Consider the following 22,058-nt stretch of genomic DNA (forward strand, 5'->3'; position numbering starts at 1 on the left):
GAATCATGCAGTGCGGTCTTCAGCGATGATTTTGTGTGCACGCAAGCGATTGTCTTTTCCAAGTACGACGTAGACCTGTTGAGCGTCTTCTGGTAGGGTGCATTCATCCGGGACACACTGGCTGCACCCCAGCCTTTATGGTCTGGTGTGTGATAAGCTACAACTCTTGCTCACCTTTGGTGCTTCTGGAGGAGAAGCTAAACAGTGCTCCATATGTGCAGAATGTTGTTAGATCCATTCTTTTGCTGTTTGTACAGCAGGAAGGTGATGTGTTGCTCCAATAGGATAATGCTTGGCGACACAGTGCTCATGAAACTCAAAATTCCCTGCGAGATGTGTAGGAACTTCCCTGGCGTGCACAATCAATGGACTTGTCTCCAATCAAGCACATGTGGGATATTATGGGGCAAGAAGTGACTCATGCGACTCGTCAACTGACAACTTATACATAAATGTGTGTACAGGTCATGTAGGCATGGCATAACATGGCCCAGAATAGTATTCGCCATCTGTAGCATTGACTGGATGCCAGAGACAGCACCTGCATTGCCGTCTGTGAAGGCTGCGCCACATACTAATATGGGTGTTTCAGCATGGGTATCTCAGAACCAAATATTGATCTGTAAATGTAATCATTTCATGTGCTCCATATATCTTGAGTGAAATGGAAACCTTTAAAAGGGTATGCTTTTCTGCTTACTAAATGAACCTTAATGAAACATTCTGCTGTTTGAAGCTTCTCTCTTTCCTCTATGACTCCTACCTGGTACGGATCCCATACTTATGAGTGAGTGGTATTCAAATATTGGTTGAATGAGAGTTTTGTAAGCTACCTCCTTTGTTACTGGACTATGTTTTCTGAGGATTCTTCCAATGAATTTCAGTCTGGTATCTGCCTTTCCTGTGACTAATTTTATTAGGTCGTTTCACTTTAAATAGCTCCATACACATACTCCTAGATATTTTATAGAAATAACTGCTCCCTGTGAATTTTATGTGAACATTTAATCATACAGTAATTGGTCTTTCTCTTTAGGTAAATGCACTACATTACATTTGTTTATGTTGAGCATCAACTGCCACTCCCTACACAACGCGTCAATCCTCTGCAGGCCTTTTTGCGTTTCACAATTTTCTATTGTTGTGATATGTCTGTATACAACAGCGTCACCTGTGAAAAGCCTCACGGAACTTTCAGCGTTATCTACTATATATACTGTGAAAAGTAATGGGCCTAATAACACTCCCTTGGGGTATGTCCAAAGTCACTTTTATGTCTGAAGACTTCTCTCCATTCAAACAGTCACAATTCAGGTCAACAAAAATATAATGGGAAAATATCCGAATCTAACAACCAAAGAGGTAAAATATACAATGGAAAATTCAGTGGCTTCTGAATTTTATTGTTAATTATCTTGTAGGTTTCTTAGTTTCACAGAATTTGAACTATGCTTCTGAAAAGTTGGGATGCCAGACTTTGTAGTGAGTATTGTCACTAACAAGTAAGTCCATAAATATTATTAGTTCACACAAATTTGCTGTGTCATATTGCTGTAAAAAGTTTAATTATTGATTAGCAGCTCATAAAAACTACGTGTATTAGAAGACTCAGCACATTAAAAATAAAAACCGGAATAATGATTCAATAATGATTCAAAATGAAATACAGCCTAGATAACATTTTGAAATATTTTTGCACATACCACTTGTAAATTATGTAACCGACTTTATCCAAATAGGTTAAAAATAAGAACAAAAAAATGCTTGTTATCAGGAATTGAAGTTATAACACATTTACTATGTCCCATGTGGACAAAGAAAATGTTGGGAACATTGACCAATTCAATTTAACTATGAAATATGTTCGTTGGCAACATTGTCACATAGAGAGAGAAAACTACAGCTGGTAATTTGCAGTTCTCCCCACAAGTCAGTTAACAGAAGAAACTTGTGCTCCCGCACTTCAGACTTCATCATGTCATCAAAAAAATTTTTTGTAAGGTTGTTCCAAATTTCCCACATTTTTGATGAAATAATGACAACATTCCTGTATTTGTGACATACTCTTCGAACAAATTTTCCTGTGTCTTTCTTATCATGCTTTTCATGAAAATATTATTTCAGTTTATTTGCAGTGGAAGTAACATGTTGTTGTTGTTGTTGTTGTGGTCTTCAGTCCTGAGACTGGTTTGATGCAGCTCTCCATGCTACTCTATCCTGTGCAAGCTTCTTCATCTCCCAGTACCTACTGCAACCTACATCCTACTGAATCTGTTTAGTGTATTCATCTCCCTCTAAGATTTTTGCCCTCCATGCTGCCCTCCAATACTAAATTGGTGATCCCTTGATGCCTCAGAACATGTCCTACCAACTGATCCCTTCTTCTAGCTAAGTTGTGCCACAAACTTGTCTTCTCCCCAATTCTACTCAATACCTCCTCATTAGTTATATGATCTACCCAACTAATCTTCAGCATTCTTCTGTAGCACCACATTTCGAAAGCTTCTATTCTCTTCTTGTCCAAGCTAGTTATCGTCCATGTTTCACATCCATACATGGCTACGCTCCATACAAATACTTTCAGAAACGACTTCCTGACACTTAAATCTATACTTGATGTTAACAAATTTTTCTTCTTCAGAAACACTTTCCTTGCCATTGCCAGTCTACATTTGATATCCTCTCTACTTTGACCATCATCAGTTATTTTGCTCCCCAAATAACAAAACTCCTTTACTACTTTGTCTCATTTCGTAATCTAATTCCCTCAGCATCACCCGACTTAGTTCGACTACATTGCATTATCCTCATTTTGCTTTTGTTGATATTCATCGTATACCCTCCTTTCATGACACTGTCCATTCCGTTCAACTGCTCTTCCAAGTCCTTTGCTGTCTCTGACAGAATTACAATGTCATCGGCGAACCTCAAAGTTTTTATTTCTTCTCCATGGATTTTAATACCTACTCTGAACATTTCTTTTGTTTCCTTTACCGCTTGCTCAATATACAGATTGAATAGCACCGGGGAGAGGCTACAACCCTGTCTCACTACCTTCGCAACCGCTGCTTCCCTTTCATGCCCTTCGGCTCTTATAACTGTCATCTGGTTTCTGTACAAATTGTAAATAGCCTTTCGCTCCCTGTACTTTACCCCTGCCACCTTCAGAATTTGAAAGAGAGTATTCCTGCCAACATTGTCAAAAACTTTCTCTAAGTCTACAAATGCTAGAAACGTAGGTTTGCCTTTCCTTAATCTATCTTCTAAGATAAGTTGTAGGGTCAGTATTGCCTCACATGTGCCAACATTTCTACGGAATCCAAACTGATCTTCCCCGAGGTCAGCTTCTACCAGTTTTTCCATTCGTCTGTAGAGAATAAGCATTAGTATTTTGCATCCATGACTTATTAAACTGATTGTTCAGTAATTTTCACATCTGTCAGCACCTGCTTTCTTAGGGATTGGAATTATTATATTCTTCTTGAAGTCTGAGGGTATTTCACCTGTCTCATACATCTTGCTCACCAGATGGTAGAGTTTTGTCAGGACTGGCTCTCCTAAGGCCATCAGTAGTTCTGATGGAATGTTGTCTACTCCCGGGGCATTGTTTTGACTCAGGTCTTTCAGTGCTCTGTCAAACTCTTCACGCAGTATTGTATCTCCCATTTCATCTTCATCTACATCCTCTTCCATTTCCATAATATTGTCCTCAAGTACACCGCCCTTGTACACACCCTCTATATACTCCTTCCACCTTTGTGCTTCCCCTTCTTTGCTTAGAACTGGGTTTCCATCTGAGCTCTTGATATTCATACAAGTGGTTCTCTGTTCTCCAAAGGTCTCTTTAATTTTCCTGTAGGCAGTATCTATCTTACCCCTAGTGAGATAACCCTCTACATCCTTACATTTGTCCTCTAGCCATCCCTGCTTAGCCATTTTGCACTTCCTGTCAATCTTGTTTTTGAGACGTTTGTATTCCTTTTCGCCTGTTTCACTTACTGCATTTTTATATTTTCTCCTTTCATCAATTAAATTCAGTATTTCTTCTGTTACCCAAGGATTTCTACTAGCCCTCGTCTTTTTACCTACTTGATCCTCTGCTGCCTTCACTATTTCATCTCTCAAAGCCACCCATTCTTCTTCTTCTGTATTTCTTTCCCCCGTTCTTGTCAATTATTCCCTAATGCTCTCTCTGAAACTCTCCATAACATCTGGTTCTTTCAGTTTATCCAGGTCCCATCTCATTAAATTCCCACCTTTTTGCAGTTTCTTCAGTTTTAATCTACAGTTCATAACCAACACATTGTGATCAGAGTCCACATCTGCCCCCTGGAAATGTCTTGCAATTTATAACCTGGTTCCTAAATCTCTGTCTTACCATTATGTAATCTATCTGAAACCTGTCAGTATCTCCAGGCTTCTTCCATGTGTACAACCTTCTTTTATGATTCTTGAACAAAGTGTTAGCTATGATTAAGTTGTTCTCTGTGCAAAATTCTATTAGGCGGCTTCCTCTTTCATTTCTTAGCCCCAGTCCATATTCATTAACATAAAAATTGAAAAAAGGGGAAAAAATTCCACTTAGACCCTCTGGTTACCATATTGTATCCCCTGGCTGTGTCAACCACTATCTGGAAACTATATGGACACAAAAGGCCTGTGCCTCACCCAACCTGTGCCGGTAATGATATTTTTTTGTAAAAGCTTGGCCTTCTGGAGCAGTCATTTTTGTTTATGACTAATATCTACATATACCATAAATTTGGACAAAATTGGTTACGATGAATAGTTGTGGTCCCCATGTTAGACAGAAAGACTAGTTACATTTAGAATGCTTTCAAATGGAATGAAATTTGAAATATAAGGTAGAGGATATTGATAATGCAATATGCCTGTGACCACAGTTTTCTCCACAGTTCATTAACAGCTGTCAGCAGCCGATAAATAATGTTTATGCTTCTGGTAAACCAAGTGTCACATCTTGGTCCCATACAGTTGCCTGGTAACATCCTTTAATATCAGGCAGCAGGACTATTGCAAGACAGAGGTGTGTGCATAATCTTATGAACCTGCACAGAGTATTTTAGTACAGAATGTTGTGACGAAGTTCATGATGAAAGACATCAAGCTTGGACAAAATTTCAGACTCACAAAACAGAAGAAAATTCAACTAACCTCAGAAACATCAGAAAAAAATCCTCTCAGATTATCAGAAAAACAGAGTGGCAATATGAAAAGGATATACTGAGTTCCGTTGAAGAAAACTCCTGCAAAACCAATTCCAGAGAGTATTTCAAAGCCTTTAGTAAACAATTATGTAATTACAATGCTCCCACACTATTGATGAGAAATAAAGATGGAAGAATAGCTCATAATAACAAGGAAAATGCAGAAATCATGGCAGAAGCATTCAACAAGTTCTTGAACTGTGATGAACATGAAAAGCTTTTAACAAGCACTCCCATAAAAATGAAACCAGAAAATATAAACCCACCTACTGTACAAGAAATTGCACTTATAGAAATGAGAAACTACAAAGCATGTGGGAAAATCAAGTGTTTGCATAAATGTGGAAGTAAAACAACTCAGACATCTTTATATATTATTTTACAAAAAAATTGTGTAGCAGAAAAATTCCCAGACGAATAGACCACAGCTATAATTAATCCACTTTATAAGAAAGGAAACAAAAGTGATCCAGACAACTATAGAGGAATATCACTCTTGAACTGTACCCACAAGATTTTTTCCAACATTTTACACAATAGTATCAAAGAACAGCTGGATAAAGAACTAGGGGAATACCAAGGAGGCTTCAGGCCTTGGAGAAGCTGTGCCAAACAAATAATTACCCTGAAATTAATCATGGCTTACTACTGCAAACGAAGTAAGCCTCTCTCTTACATTTATAGATTTTAAGAAAGCATATGATTCTGTCCATAGACCTTCACTGTTAAAAATTTTGAGATGTTTCAGACTTCACCCAGAATGGATTAAACTGATAGAGCTTATCTTAACAAATACAAATTAGAAAATTAAGTTCAGAGGGTAACTTTCTGAATTGTTCTTGGTAAAAACTGGTTTAAATCAGGGAGATGGCCTATCACCATTTCTTTTTAATTGTGCCCTTGAATATATAATGAGGGAATGGTACAAGTACAATCCAAAGCACAATAAGATTGGAACACAAAAAGACAATATAAAGCTGAACTGTTTAGGTTTTGCAGATGATCTCACTCTTCTCCCCAACAACATTTGAGAACCAAAAAACAAATGCAATCGTTACAGGAAATAGCCCAGAGCATTGGCCTTAAAATATCTTTTGAAAAAACAGAACTAATGCTAACAGATCCACCGCTGTCAAATAAAATTGGAATTGGAGAGCACGACATAAAAATTGTTGTAAAATTTAAATACTTAGGAGAAATAACAACACAAAACCTGAATGAGAAACCACCATGGCAGAGTAGAATAAACAAATTGATTAAAACACATCATATTACTGCATGCACTGTGATATAATTTTGAATGTGATGGGCAGTAAAGACACCCCTCTGTAAATCTTATCATTGGTCCGATCCTCTTTCTCAAGTAGATGGTGTATAACAGCTCCTCTTCCAGTCTGGTGGTATTACTTCAGTTTGCCATATGTTTTGTGTGATATTTGTTATTTCTCCAGTGATAGTCAGCCCAGCTTCCTTTAGTAGTTAAGCACTGATGCCAGCTTCTTCAGCTGTTCTTCCGTTTTTCAGTTTCATGATTTGCCTCTTGACCTTCAATTCATCTGATGGTTTTGACTTGTCATTCCTCATGATCTCTTGGCTCCTTGGGAATCTCTCACCTGGTTCAAGACAATTCAGTAGTTCATTGGAGTGTTTTGTCAGTGTCCTGCTGTTCTCTTTGTTGTTCATTGTCGGTTCTCCAATCTTTTTTCTGAAACACAGATTTTGTGATTGGTATGAGATGATTTTGGTGTTAAATGTTTGAGAAATATCTTGTGTTACAGTTTTGGAAATCCTCTTCTGTTCCTTTTAAGTAATCGTTTCCATATTCTCTTTGACTCTCCTCATCTCTCATCATTTGCTTTCTCCCCTCGCTGTGCACTGCCACATTAACTTGATTAAAATATATGTTGTCACCTTTTCCATTGTTGTAAGGGCTTTAGAGATGTCTGCTTGTGTCTCTGTATGTGCAGATGGATATGTGTGTGTGTGCGCGCGTGAGTGTATACCTGTCCTTTTTTCCCCCTAAGGTAAGTCTTTCTGCTCCCGGGATTGGAATGACTCCTTACCCTCTCCCTTAAAACCCACATCCTTTCGTCTTTCCCTCTCCTTCCCTCCTATATGTATATATATATATATATATAAAAAACACAAAGATGCTGTAACTTACCAAACGAGAAAGCGCTGGTAGATAGACACAATTAAAAACACACACACACACACACACACACACACACACACACACACACACACACACAAATTTCAGCTTTCGCAACCCAAGGTTGCTTCATCGGGAAAGAGGGAAGGAGAGGGAAAGACGATACGATATGTCTGCCTGTGAATGTATATGGATGGGTGTGTGTGTGTGTGTGTGTGTGTGTGTGTGTGTGTGTGTGTCCTTTTTTCCCCCTAAGGTAAGTCTTTCCGCTCCTGGGATTGAAATGACTCCTTACCCTCTCCCTTAAAACCCACGCGCGCGCGCGAATGTATACCTGTCCTTTTTTCCCCCTAAGGTAAGTCTTTCCGCTCCTGGGATTGAAATGACTCCTTACCCTCTCCCTTAAAACCCTCATCCTTTCGTCTTTCCCTCTCCTTCCCTCTTTCCTGATGAAGCAACCTTGGGTTGCGAAAGCTTGAAATTTGTGTGTTTTTAATTGTGTCTATCTACCAGCTCTTTCTCGTCTGGTAAGTTACTTAGTTGTCCTTTGTACTTTGGTAAGCATTGTTGCTACAACCACGTCATGGTCACTGATACTAGCTTCGAGATGAACATTCTCAAAGAGGTCAGGTCTCCTTCCCATTAGACCCAGTATATTTCCATCATGAGTGGGATTCCTAACTATCTGTTCTAGGTAGTTGTCAGTCAAGGCATTTAAGTAATGTTTCACAGGATATCTTATCACACCCACCACAAACTGTAATTTTCTCAGTTAACTGTTGGATGATTACAGTATGATTGGGAATTGTATGTACAAGTGAACTGAGCTTTTCTCTAAAGTTTTTGCTTACATCAGGAGGTGAACTTATGGGCGATAGGAGGATCTAATTATCATGTTATGCCCACTCCTGATACTGAGTCTTACCCAAACAAATCCACATACAGCTTTAATTTCTACCTCAGTGGACTTGATTTTCTTGTCTGCTGCAACAAATACACCACCTCCATTTCCCATTTGCCTATCCTTCAATTTCAGGTTTCAACCAGCTTTCTGTGTCTAGTACTATGAGAGAATCGCTGCTTTTCACGAGTGCTTCAAATTCCGGCACTTTTTTGTGAATGCTTCGGCAGTTTATAATTAAGATTTTAATACTCTCACTTGTGGGAGGCATTTCTTTCGATCTTACACTGATACTTCTGAGTTTCCTACAGCTATCGTTATCTGGATTGGGTGGAGAGTCACCTAATCTAAAGAGCCTGTGTGTGCACCCCACACAGTAAGCTACCTGAGTTGCAGCATTTGATGTGTAATGCACACCTGACCCATTTACGGGGTTATTTGCAGGGTTATTTGGTAAGCGTGATAGTGTTACGGAGATGTTTAGCAAACTCAAGTGGCAGACTCTGCAAGAGGGGCGCTCTGCATCGCGGTGTAGCTTGCTGTCCAGGTTTCAAGAGGGTGCATTTCTGGATGAGGTATAGAATATATTGCTTCTCCCTACTTATACCTCCCGAGGAGATCACAAATGTAAAATTAGAGAGATTTGAGCGCGCACATAGGCTTTCCGGCAGTCATTCTTCCCGCGAACCATACGCGACTGGAACAGGAAAGGGAGGTAATGACAGTGGCATGTAAAGTGCCCTCCGCCACACACTGTTGGGTGGCTTGCGGATTATAAATGTAGATGTAGACTCTACAGTTCTCAACCCAATGACAAGTCCAGGAAGTCACCTTGTCACAGAACTTTTGAAGTCTCTGGTTCAGTTGTTGCACTGGACTCAGAACCAAAGGGCACGATCAGTTCTGGGGATAATGCTGCAAATTGTGAGCTTTGTTGAAACTCCATGTGCAAGCCTGGTTTTCTGAACCATCTCTGCCAGTCACTGGAATGACCCAAAAGTGACCGTAGAGTCAAGACGACAGGTATCATTCGTTCCAATGTGCACCCTGTTCCCTCAATGGCTACTGGAATAGCCTCCTCAACACGTTGAATGAGGCCGCCAGGCATACACACTGAGTGCACCTGGTGTCGTTTCTTGTCCCATTGTGCCGTTTCCATAAGGGGTACCATCATTTGCCATTAGTTTGACCTGCCTATGATTAATATATCCCTTGCCCTGTTGTATTTGCCTCCTCTTGACAATGGGCAAAACAGGTTTCCCGAAAACAGGTGAAGTGAGTCCCACTGGCTAGTTTCAGTTTCAGTGAAAGACAGCACTTCAGGCTTGTTAGTTGGGGGGATTGGTACAACACTCTGAGTCCTCCCTGGTCCCCATGCACCCTGTACAGAATGCCTAGATCTACCATTAACATGCCACTCGCAGTCAAGTGGATGATTAATGACAGATCGTGTACTTTCTGCGGAGGAGACATGATAGTAGTTGAGATACCTTTGACATGGGTATCACAGGCACATGACTCTCGGGAGCTCTTCCAACACACCAATTCGTAGCAGCTGCCAATCGTTTCACAGTAGGAAGGGTGATTTCCAGCTTAAGAACATCAACCAACTCATCTTGTGTTCGAGAATTGCAATGATAGTGAGGCTGTATTTTGGCTAGTGCAGTGCATTACAAAGCAGAGAACAAACAACATTAAATTAAGCTTGCTGATTATCTTTTAATCTATTGAGCTAGAAAGTTGCTAATTCCCAATAAGAATTGAAGAAAATAGACAAAACGAGATTTCTATTAAGGCAACACAAAACCCTGTGGTAAAAAACTACTAGTTTACAGAAACTACTAGTTTCTGATGGTTGGAGCTCCTTTGCCTATTGCCCTGTCTGTTTTGTTCTTTAACAGTCTGTAGTTACTAAAGTCTATAGTGTTGTCTGTAATATGGGTCTCTTGAATTGCCAATATCAGGAGCTTTTGTTCGTCCAGCATATTTTCTGATTCACCTAGTTTCCCTCCTCTTACAAGTCTATTGATGTTCAGTGTTCCTAAATATGTCTTCACTTTGGTGGAAATGTTGGCAGAAGTTTTTAACTCCCTCTGTTTTTATGGTGGGCCGAACTCTCCAGTTTCCCATAGTCTAGTTTTGGTGCTGCTATGAACACTGGTAGATTGGTTAGTACCTGAGGTATCGATAGATTTCCTCTCATGATTTGTGTCTGTGCTTGGATTGTGAGTCCACCTTTTGCTGGGTAAATGGAACGGGAGTGGTTTATTCCAGAGCTTTGTTTGCAGCTACACCAATGAGGCAAACTGGTACTGACCTTTAATTGCTTGTTATGTGCAGATGCTGAAACATTTACTCTGGGTGGTTCTTCTGTTCTCTCTTCCAGTTTCAAGACTATTGACGAGGTTTCACCTGTAACCCTAGGGAGGGGCCCCTCACAGGTTGCTACATCCGGAGCCAGATGGACCCATATGTTTTTTATGTGGAGTTACTCACCTCACCTCACCTCCCCTCCCCTGCCCCCCTCTGCCCCTACATCCCCACACCTCATCCTTATGCATGCTGGAATCTAATAATTATGTAATTTGGATTATGTTACAAAATATCAATTGGTCCAATGTGGGTGCAAGTGTTTCCTTCTCATCCTGTCTGGGAAGCCTCTCCTGACCCGGGGTTCTGGGTGACTTTTCCAAACTCTACCCCTTTTCCTAAATCTCTCCAGTTTCTTTCCCTTCACCCATCTTCCTGTCTCTTCAGCCCCTCTGGCGAAAGAAGGAGCCACTTGATTTGAAAGCTTGCATAAGTAAAACTTTTTTTTGTATGTGTGTTGTCTTGCCACTACTTGGAGATGATATTTTTTTATATACCCAATTACATTATATAATCAGTCCATTGCGTCGTTCCAGAGGCACTAGTGGGTCTCAAGAGTACGCACATCAATATTTAGTTAACACTTTATTGTGCCTCTACTATAGTTGAATTCTTTTATCTTGGCGGCTTGCGCATGCCTGCCCAGACGCAGGAGAGTGCTGCGTTGCCAGTTGCACACAACGCACGCACGAATAGAAGCAGCGCCATAGTATAGCTAGTTTGCAAGTTTACGTTTAGGGGGGAGCACGCAGTTCATGAAGTAAAGCCACCACGGCTGATTAACCCTTTAGCTGCTACAAAGACGTGCTCCCTGCATTCCACGCTGTGCGCGATTTTGTCACTGCACTGCTCGCCTGTGCAGACACATGGTGTTCCGACTCTTATCAGTCGATTCCACAAAAACTATTTGGCCCAAAAATTTGATTTTTACATGTCTTCTTGACTGATACCTTCCCCCCCATAAATGACTTAATTTTGTTTCGATGTTCAACGCAGTTATTATGCAGCATTAAATGTAGTAAACCATTGCACGAAATTTTGAAGAGTTTCCAGAGGTAGAAGTCCATAGCGTATATTTCCGTATGGTCGATTTTAGTTGCCACAATCTTGAGAATGAAATGTGGACAAGATACCTAAATTTCATATAAAATTTACTGTATAGCAATATCTCATTTAAGTACCACATAGGTGTCGTACGTAATATTGAGAAATATTCCGTCTTTCGCGACTGTAACAAAAGTTTTATTTACACTGAGCATGTTTGGCTTTATTTTAAAGCACTGTAATGAATCAAAAGGAAGTAGACAAAATACATTAAACAAAACTGTGGACTTACAAAAACATTAGGACTTGAATATACCGTCTATCAGTGAAGTGCTCTGAGCTATGTCAAATATAATTTTTGTGTGTGGCACACACAAACATCATTTATTTGCTAAAACACTGATCTGCCAACACAAACGTTGAATATTGTGTTACCGCAGCACAAAACTACGAAAGGTGACTTGGCAATGGAGGAGACAAAATACTGTCCACTGAAGATGCTTCAAAAGAGAGAAACGCGTCTGGTCTAAATAAGTCGCTTATTACAGTTGCAGAAGAGGAATATATTTCAGTGCCATAGGTGAAACTGCGACTGTGGAACAAAAACAAGAAAGAGAACATGAGTACCATTGTGTATGTGCCATACCTTTCATTGATTGAAGTGCTTTAAAATAAAGCCAAACGCGTCCGGTGTAAATAAAACTTTTATTACAGTCGCGAAAGACGGAATATTTCTCAATATTACATACGACACCTATGTGGTACTTAAATTAAATGAGGCATTGTTATACAGTAAATTTTATATGAAATTTAGGTATCTTGTCCACATTTCATTCTCAAGATTGTGGCAACTAAAATCGACCATACGGAAAGTATACGCTATGGACTTCTACCTCTGGAAACTCTTCAAAATTTCGTGCAATGGTTTACTACATTTAATGCTGCATAATAACTGCGTTGAACATCGAAACAAAATTAAGTCATTTATGGGGGGAAGGTATCAGTCAAGAAGACACGTAAAATTCAAATTTTTGGGCCAAATAGTTTTTGTGAAATCGAATGATAAGTGTGTCAAAGCAGTGGGAACACCATGTGTCTGCACAGGCGAGCAGTGCAGTGATGACAAAATTGCGCACAGCGCGGAATGCGGGGAGCACATGTCTGCAGCAGCGAAAGGGTTAATGAAGAGACAAAGCACTAGAAATTTCAAAAAATTGCATTCAAACAAATATAATTCATGAAGTAAGGCACTTTGATATTGTTTTTAAATAATTAAAATATTAAGTTCCGCACAAGGTTTGAACTCATAACCTTTCACGTAGAAGTCCAACTCCTTAACCATTACGCTAACGCAAATCGTCTGCCTACAGAACACAGTGCGGAGTATAACACGTTACGCAAAATACTGACAAACACTTTTGGTATGATTATGAATTACTCACGCTTCGTCGAAGTACAATAGGAAATAAACAATTACCGCTCTTCTTTAGTGCGAAAAAGCGGTTCGTGAGATTGATACAAACACCTTTCCTTCCTATCGCCTGAATTAGGAGTCTTATTGCTTGTTTGGTTTAATTAATTAATAGAATATGAAGCAATTGGTATAAAGAACGCTTTCCCCAAACTTTCTATAAAAGAAAGTGTGCTATCAAGACATTGCTTTTGTTCTATTACTTTATTTATGACTGAACGTTTCTAATACTGAAGACACTCGTCCATGCTATGCACTGTAGTCGAGATCTGGCAACGTCGTTCTCTGTTCATTGGCTGACTGTGTTTTGTGACGTCAAATGCGCAGAACGAACCTAAACTCGGCCGCCAACATAAATGACGCGCACTTTAGTGGTTTTTATGATCTCACGTTAGCCACAGACACTATTATTGTGTGGAGACAGTGCTTTCGAGTATTTGGACTGCTCGTGTGTGTAATGTGTACATTGTAAAAAAAGAAATTGTTGGCAATCTTGCCTCTTTGTTGAGATACCCATTATATTTCCTTTTTTCACTAAACTTGTCAGTTGAGCTTCAAAGTCTTTCCCTAAACTCCAAATACAGTACTTGTTTTTATGTGTGCTGATGGCAAGTTTCTTTGCTTTACACTTAGTGTAAACCAATCAATCTCCTCAGTGTTTTAGTTAATCATTGCCTTTCTCTGCCAAGAGGCCCTGGAGGCTGAAACTACCACCAATATGTGATTTTTATTTGTTATGATTCTTCGTTTTTCTTTGTCTCCTTCTCTGGAAAGGGGGGTGGGGGGGGGGGGGGGTGTCAGTTGTTACTAAATGCCAAGAAAATTTCCCCTTGTATTGACCCTGTTTGGCACCCTTGTGTAATTCTTTTCATGATTTTATGTTCCTCTACAGAGTATTTTACCAGTCAACCTATACCATAGTCTCAGAAACAGTGGTGCAATGTTCTGTGGATTTCCAAAGTTCTCTCATATTCACAGAGGCAACAAATCACCATAGCTTATTGTTAGCACCTATGATGTCAGTCATTATTGACATTATGAACTTTTGTTAGAATCTATCTACTACATCGATTAACTATATTGGCACAATCTCAGGACATGGGCAAGGAGTTGTCTGTGTTCCTTGTCAGTCACACAGTAACTGTGCTTGCACCTTTGCTGGTATATTAGTAATACAGATTTGACTGTATGATTAGCAGTCCTTTTGGCCTTGTCACAAATTATTTTATTACCAATGTTGAAAGTCTTACTGTTTTCAGGATCCTTTCTCATCAAGTGCATCATTTAAAATAGAAATTAGGATTAGTAACAATCTTTAGTATCTGTTGCACGACTTTGGAATGGGTTTATGTCAAACAGAATTAACCAAGTTGAAAGTTTGTGGAAACTGAGTTAAACTGAGTTGTGTCGGGAAGGGAAAGGGGGGGGGGGGGCTGAGATAACATTCAACACCATCTCTCTTTTGCGTCTGAGCAGAGATATAGACATCTGACTCTGATAAACGTAGGTTCAGTCAGTGCGAAAGCGGCACTGAACTTCGAACTAGTTCGAAACAAACCTTAACTCAGCACCACCCGTCGTGCAACGCGTTCAACTCGACTCAGTAATAATCCAACCCAAGTTAGCCCATTTCATAAACCGAGTTGACCCTAAGCTTGTTCAAACTGAGTTGGCTTGAAAAGTCAATGTTACATGTCATTTGCCACATTCACATCTGCTCGGGTTATAACTTCTCTGAAAATACAGTAACCAAACCAAGATGGTAGAAAAATAATTCTGGCATTCATTTCCCTCATTAGCATCTGTGCAGTTTGCATACCTTTTTCATTGCAATTTTGTTCATCATCATCATCATCATTTAAGACTGATAATGCCTTTCAGCATTCAGTCTGGAGCATAGTCCCCCTTATAAAATTCCTCCATGATCCCCTATTCAGTGCTAACATTGGTGCCTCTTCTGATGTTAAGCCTTATTACTTCAAAATCATTCTTAACTGAATCCAGGTACCTTCTTCTTGGTCTACCCCAACTCCTTGTACCCTCTACTGCTGAACCCATGAGTCTCTTGGGTAACCTTGCTTCTCCCATGCATGTAACATGACCCAACCATCTAAGCCTGGTTGCCCTGACTGCTACATCTATAGAGTTCATTCCCAGTTTTTCTTTGATTTCCTCATTGTGGACACCCTCCTGCCATTGTTCCCATCTACTAGTACCTGCAATCATACTAGCTACTTTCATATCCGTAACCTCAACCTTATTGATAAGATAACCTGAATCCACCCAGCTTTCGCTCCCATACAACAAAGCTGCTCGAAAGATGGAACGGTGCACAGATAACTTAGTCTTGGTACGGATTTCCTTCTTGCGGAAGAGAGTAGATTGTAGCTGAGCACTCACTGCATGAGCATTGCTACACCTCGCTTCCAGTTCTTTCACTATGTTGCCATCCTGTGAGAATATGCATCCTAAGTACTTGAAACCGCCCACCTGTTCTAACTTTGTTCCTCCTATTTGGCAGTCAATCCATTTATATCTCTTTCCCACTGACATTACTTTCGTTTTGGAGATGCTAATCTTCATACCATAGTCCTTACATTTCTGATATAGCTCTGAAATATTACTTTGCAAACTTTCAATCGAATCTGCCATCACAACTAAGTCACCCGCATATGCAAGACTGCTTATTTTGTGTTCACATATCTTAATCTCACCCAGCCAGTCTATTGTTTTCAAAATGTGATCCTTAAATATTATGAACAACAGTGGAGACAGGTTGCAGCCTTGTCTTACCCCTGAAACTACTCTGAACCATGAACTCAATTTACCGTTAACTCTAACTGCTGTCTGACTATCTATGTAAAAACCTTTAATTGCTTGCAAAAGTTTGCCTCCTATTCTATAATCTTGTAGAACAGACAATAACTTCCTCCTAGGAACCCGGTCATATGCCTTTTCTAGATCTATAAAGCATAGATACAATTCCCTGTTCCACTCGTAACACTTTTCCATTATTTGCCGTAAGCTAAAGATCTGGTCCTGACAACCTCTAGGAGGCCTAAACCCACACTGATTTTCATCCAATTTGTCCTCAGGTAACACTCACACTTTCCTTTCAACAATACCTGAGAAGATTTTACCCACAATGCTATATATATATAAAAGGCAATGTCCTGACTGAATCACTCACTCACAGATTCATCATCGTGCAGCCCAAACCACTAAGGAAAATACTTGAAATTTGCAGACGGTGTTGATCTTACACTGTAGGCATCGTTTAAGAAGGGATTTTTGAAATACCACACCTAAGGGTGAGATTGGGCATGAAAAGTTTTTTGAAAACCTGTCACTATTAAGGCAATTTTGAAGCTAGACCTACAAAAATCGATATTTGGTTTCTTGGCCAGAAAGAAAGAAATACGTGTTTCAGCATTATTTTTTTTTTTTTTTTTTTTTTTTTTTTTTTTTTTTTTTTTTTTGGAAAATAAGTCATTATTAAAGAACTACTAAAGTATTTATGAAGCTATGTCTATCAAAATTGATATTTGACTTCTCAATTAGAAATAAAAAAAATGTTTGTTTCAGTGATTTTGGAAATTCAACCCCTACGGGGGTGTATTATGAAATATTATGAAAGCATTTTGAAAGCTAAATCAATAAAAATTTGAATTTAGCTTCTTCATTAGAAATAAGACACATCTTTCACTATTTTTGGGAACAACCTTTACGGGGGTGAAATAGGGGATGTAAGTTTTTATGGACATGTGTAATTATGCAAGCATTTTTGAAGATAAATCTTATGAAAATTTGTATTTGGCTCCTCTGTTAGATATAAAAAATACCCATTTTACTGTTCTTGCATACTTTACCAATAATTGGGTGAAATAGAGAGGTGGAATGTTTTATAAAAATTTCATTGTGAAAGCATTTTTAAAGCTATATCTGTGACAATTGGTATTTGGCCTTGCAGTTACAAATGGAAAAATATGTGTTTCACTGTTTTTGGAAATTCAGCTCTTGAGGATGTGGAATAGTGACAGACTGGTTCATTGGCTCTTCATCACCCAGCCCAGACTGCTAAGGATAGGAACTTGAAATTTTGAGATAGTGTGGATCTTATAGTGTAGGCATCATTTAGCAGGGGATTTTTCCAAATTACAATCCTAAGGGGGTGTTACAAGTGATGAAAGGCTTTTTGTAAATATACTTGATATTAAAGCAATTTTGAAGCTAGAACTACGATAACTGGTTTATCATATGGTTTCACAGTCAGAAATTTAAAAAAAATACATGCTTCAGCATTTTTGGAAATTCGGCAACCTAAGGGGGTAAAATATGGGATGAAAATTTTTAAGAAAATATTTTGTTATTTAAAATTATTTTAAAGGTAAACTTATGAAAACTGGTATTTCACATCTCAGTTAGATGTAAAGAGACATTTGTTAGAGGTTTACCAGCACAAGAACACCCAAGGCATGATTAACAAAAACCTTTTACTCCAGCTACCAGAATTGCTTTTTAGTCAGAAGTACATTCACCAAATACTTTGCTTCATGACCTTATTTAGTGTGAAAAGTTTAAAAGGTGTAGCAATTTGTGAATAACATAAAAGTTATATTAAAGAGGAAGGGAGGAAAAAAATCATCTGTGCAGACCATACAGTCTACACGAGCAAAGCAGTGGGCGCTAAGCTAATATGAAATATTTTCAAGTTCAGGACCTGACTTATACATTGCTACCTCTTTAAAAAGTGTGTTGTTAATATAAGGCAACAACAATTAATGAACTTTGTTTTTTTCTAACTTCCTTTAATATGGGCATAAAGTGCAACATCCGCTGGCAATGCACATTATGGAAAATGCATTGCTATTGCTAAGAATAATGAATGCAACACTACAGGATGAAATTTGAATACACTCATGAGCCACTTTGAATTTTCTGTAAAATTTGGATGGCAATTGAATGATCTTAACTCCCTTGAAAATAACACTTTCCAAACGCATCCCAAATTTCAACTAAACAGTTCATAATAGGATACTGTACTTTTAAAGATAACAGTGAGTGACATCCCATTCTGTAGGCACTTAACTCAGGTTCGGTTGCGACAATGGCGGTAAACTACAACCTCGCGCAAAACTGTCACAAGTAGCAGCGGCTGCCATGCACTGTGTGAATACAACTCGAGTTAGCAACACTCTTAAATCAGGCTGACTTGAAATCCCTTCAATACGAGTTAACCTGTTTTGGTAACTCAAGTTGACCCATCTCTATTACGAGATATGTGTGAAAAGTAATGAAACTGACAACATTGAGCAATGTAGCAATATTGTGTTGTTCTGCTTGAGGAGACCAGTGTCTTCACCTCTTCCAAATGCTCAGTCTGAGTTTCATCTGCCTTCAGCCATCACATGATTTTTACAGCACCGTAAGTGGAGTTGTGTTTTTGTTGTGTGATACGAAAATCAAACAGCAGAATTTAGAGCAATGTTATGCCATCTGGGTTTGTGTTGAACTTGGAGAATCCGAAAGTGTGTCCTTTGAAGAGTTGAAACAGGCCTATGGGGGACATTGTGTATGAAGAGCACAAGATTTTTGCTGGCAAAATTATTTTTGGAAGGCCGGGAACATGTTGAAGATTAACCTCACTCAGGGAGACCTCCAGCTTCAAAAACATCGAATGTATGCGTGTTGTTGTGAGGCCCGATTGACATTTAACAATAAGGATGATGGGTGATCTGTTGAACACTTTCACTGTCCATCAAATTTTGAACAAAGTTTTGCACGTGTGAGAGATTTGTGCCAAAATGGTGCTGAAAAACCTAACAACTGAGCAGAAGGACAGGCAAAGAAATGTGTGCATTGATCTTCTTGATAGTATTGCCAATGCCCACGAATGGTTCAGTCATGTGTTCCATTCACTTCTTTCTCCCCTCTGCCACTCCTCACTTTCCTACCCATGTAATTGATTATCATATTCACCAACTATTTTGTCCATAGAATACAGTAGTCTGTGCCAGTACACACTTGCGTACAGTTTTGGTCTGTACATTTTTATGCCTTTAATCTCCGAGTATAACAAAATAGGCTTATTTGTTCACAGCGTGTTTGTATATTATTATGCTTGTGTTTTTCACATAGTTGAATACAAGGTGTGTGAGAAAAGTAATGAGACTGACTTTTTATGTATCAAAGATTTTATATTTTCCAAACAACATTATTATCCCCTTCAAAATATTTCCCTTTGGCAGCTATACCACAGTGTTGAAACTTCCTGGCAGATTAAAACTGTGTGCCCGACCGAGACTCGAACTCGGGACCTTTGCCTTTCGCGGGCAAGTGCTCTACCAACTGAGCTACCGAAGCACGACTCACCGCCGGAACTTTCATATCAGCGCACACTCCGCTGCAGAGTGAAAATCTCATTCTGGAAACATGCGCCAGGCTGTGGCTAAGCCATGTCTCCGCAATATCCTTTCTTTCACGAGTGCTAGTTCTGCAAGGTTCGCAGGAGAGCTTCTGTAAAGTTTGGAAGGTAGGAGACGAGGTACTGGCAGAAGTAAAGCTGTGAGTACCGGGTGTGAGTCGTGCTTCGGTAGCTCAGTTGGTAGAGCACTTGCCCGCGAAAGGCAAAGGTCCCAAGTTCGAGTCTCGGTCGGGCACACAGTTTTAATCTGACAGGAAGTTTCATATCAGTGCACACTCCGCTGCAGAGTGAAAATCTCATTCTGGATACCCCAGTGTTGTTCCCGGTCTTGGTAGCAGTGCTGAAAGGCTTCAACTGGTACAGCCTTTAACACCTGTTGGTCACATTGTTTTGAATGTTCTCCAGAGTGCCAAAATCGTGTCCTTTCAAGACATTTTTCAATTTTGGCAAAAGAAGAGTCACAAGGACTCAAATCAGGTAAAGAGGGAGGCTGTCAAATGATAAGAATTCCTTTTGAGGTCAAAAATTCTGTGATGGAAGTGGCCCTGTGATGCAAGGCATTGTTATGAAGCAGCATCCACTTACCTGCAATGTCTGAGCCTTTCAAGGACATCTTTGTAAAACATTTGATTGACACTTTGTCGTGGAGGAACAAATTCCTTATGCCTGATAACCGCAACTGTCAAAAAAGCAAATCAGCATTGTTTTGATCTTTGAGCTGCTCATTCAAACATTTTTTCAGTTGAGGAGATGTCTTCAGTATGCCACTCCTCACTTTGGCACAAAAAATCCAGGACTCATCACCTGTGATCACACATGACTGAACCATTCTTGGGCATTGGCAATCCTCTCAAGAAGATCAATGCACACACTTCTGTGACTGTCCTTCTGCTCAGTTGTGAAGTTTTTCAGCACCATTTTGGCACAAATCTCTTGCATGTGTAAAACTTTGTTCAAAATTTGACGTACAATGAAGGTGTTTAACAGATCATCCATCATCCTTATTGTTAAATGTCAGTCTGATCCCACATCATCATGCACACGTTCGACATTTTTGTAGGTTTTTGAAGCTGGAGGTCTCCCTGAGTGAGGTTAATCTTCAACATGGTCTCAGCGTTCCAAAAATTGTTTTTCCAGAGAAAATCTTGTGCTTGTTGTATGAAATATTCCCCATAAGCCTGTTTCAACTTTTCAAATGTCACAATTTTGGATTCCCCAAGTTAACACAAAACCTGAGGGCACAACATTGCTCTAAATTCTGCTGTCTGATTTTCATAACACACAACAAAAACACAATTTCACTGATGGTTCTCTAAACATCATGTGATGGCTGTAGGCAGTTGAATTTCAGACTGAGCATTTAGTAGAGATGAACACAATGGTCTCCACAAGTTTAACAACACAATGTTGTCAGTTGCTCACAGTGTTGTCAGTCTTACTACTTTCCTCACATACCTCATAGTAGAGATATTAAATGTGATGTTTTCCATAGAGAAATAAAGGCATACAATTTACATTATTTAAAATGCTGGCTGTCAGTAGACACCAAGCATAGGATCCTGACTTAATCCTTAATCCTTACAACACCAAGGGAATGGGGGTTCTTCATGACTACTTTTTGAAAATATTTATTGCTTTAATGACTACTTCTAGCAGATTCCAGAAATGTTGTAAAATTTTCTGTTATACTTGACCCAAAAATTTGTCTTAGTTGTACATGCCACTTTCCCGATGAATGTTGTATTAAATATTTTCAGGTTCAGAACGTCACTTACATATCGGTATTTCTTTAAAATGTACTTTGTGTGTTAAAGTCAACAACAATTAACAAATTTTGCATTATTTGGGGAGGGGGAGGGGAGGGTTCATGTTACAGTTGTTGAGATGTGATTGAAAGTACCTTGATATTGCTAAGAATGTACTAAATGATATTTTCGGGTTCGCCGGCCGGAGTGGCCGAGCGGTTAAAGGTGCTACAGTCTGGAACCGCACGACCGCTACGGTCGCAGGTTCGAATCCTGCCTCGGGCATGGATGTGTGTGATGTCCTTAGGTTAGTTAGGTTTAAGTAGTTCTAAGTTCTAGGGGACTTATGACCACAGCAGTTGAGTCCCATAGTGCTCAGAGCCATATTTTCGGGTTCTGGACCCTGGTTGAACATCAGCACCTCATTAAAAGTATGTTGTTAATACAAATCAACAACAATTAACTAATTTTTCTTTTTTCTTTTAGATTTTTTTAGAGTAGGCTCTTGGTATTGTACATTGTGGAAAATGTATTGGTATTGCTGAGATTAGTGATCAAATACCATACCATTATTCACTCTTACAAAAGTAGCAACTGTCAGTAAATATTTTTCCACCATAGGATAATATCATTGTTGAAAATAGTATAATAGGGCGATTTAATCTCAAACCATACTGGTCAAGAGTGAATGTGTCACATCACTATTTCAAAGTTTGTGGGGAA

The 22,058-nt window shown here is 39.3% G+C and overlaps 1 protein-coding gene across 1 annotated transcript in view; it reads left to right on the forward strand.

Moving 5' to 3' along the window:
* Nucleotides 1-22,058, forward strand: part of LOC124796411 — a 104,484-nt gene that overhangs the window by 72,690 nt on the left and 9,736 nt on the right. The gene's annotated exons all lie outside the window — the stretch shown is intronic.

Source organism: Schistocerca piceifrons, chromosome 1 (assembly GCF_021461385.2).
Source record: "Schistocerca piceifrons isolate TAMUIC-IGC-003096 chromosome 1, iqSchPice1.1, whole genome shotgun sequence".
Taxonomy (NCBI): Eukaryota; Metazoa; Arthropoda; class Insecta; order Orthoptera; family Acrididae; genus Schistocerca; species Schistocerca piceifrons.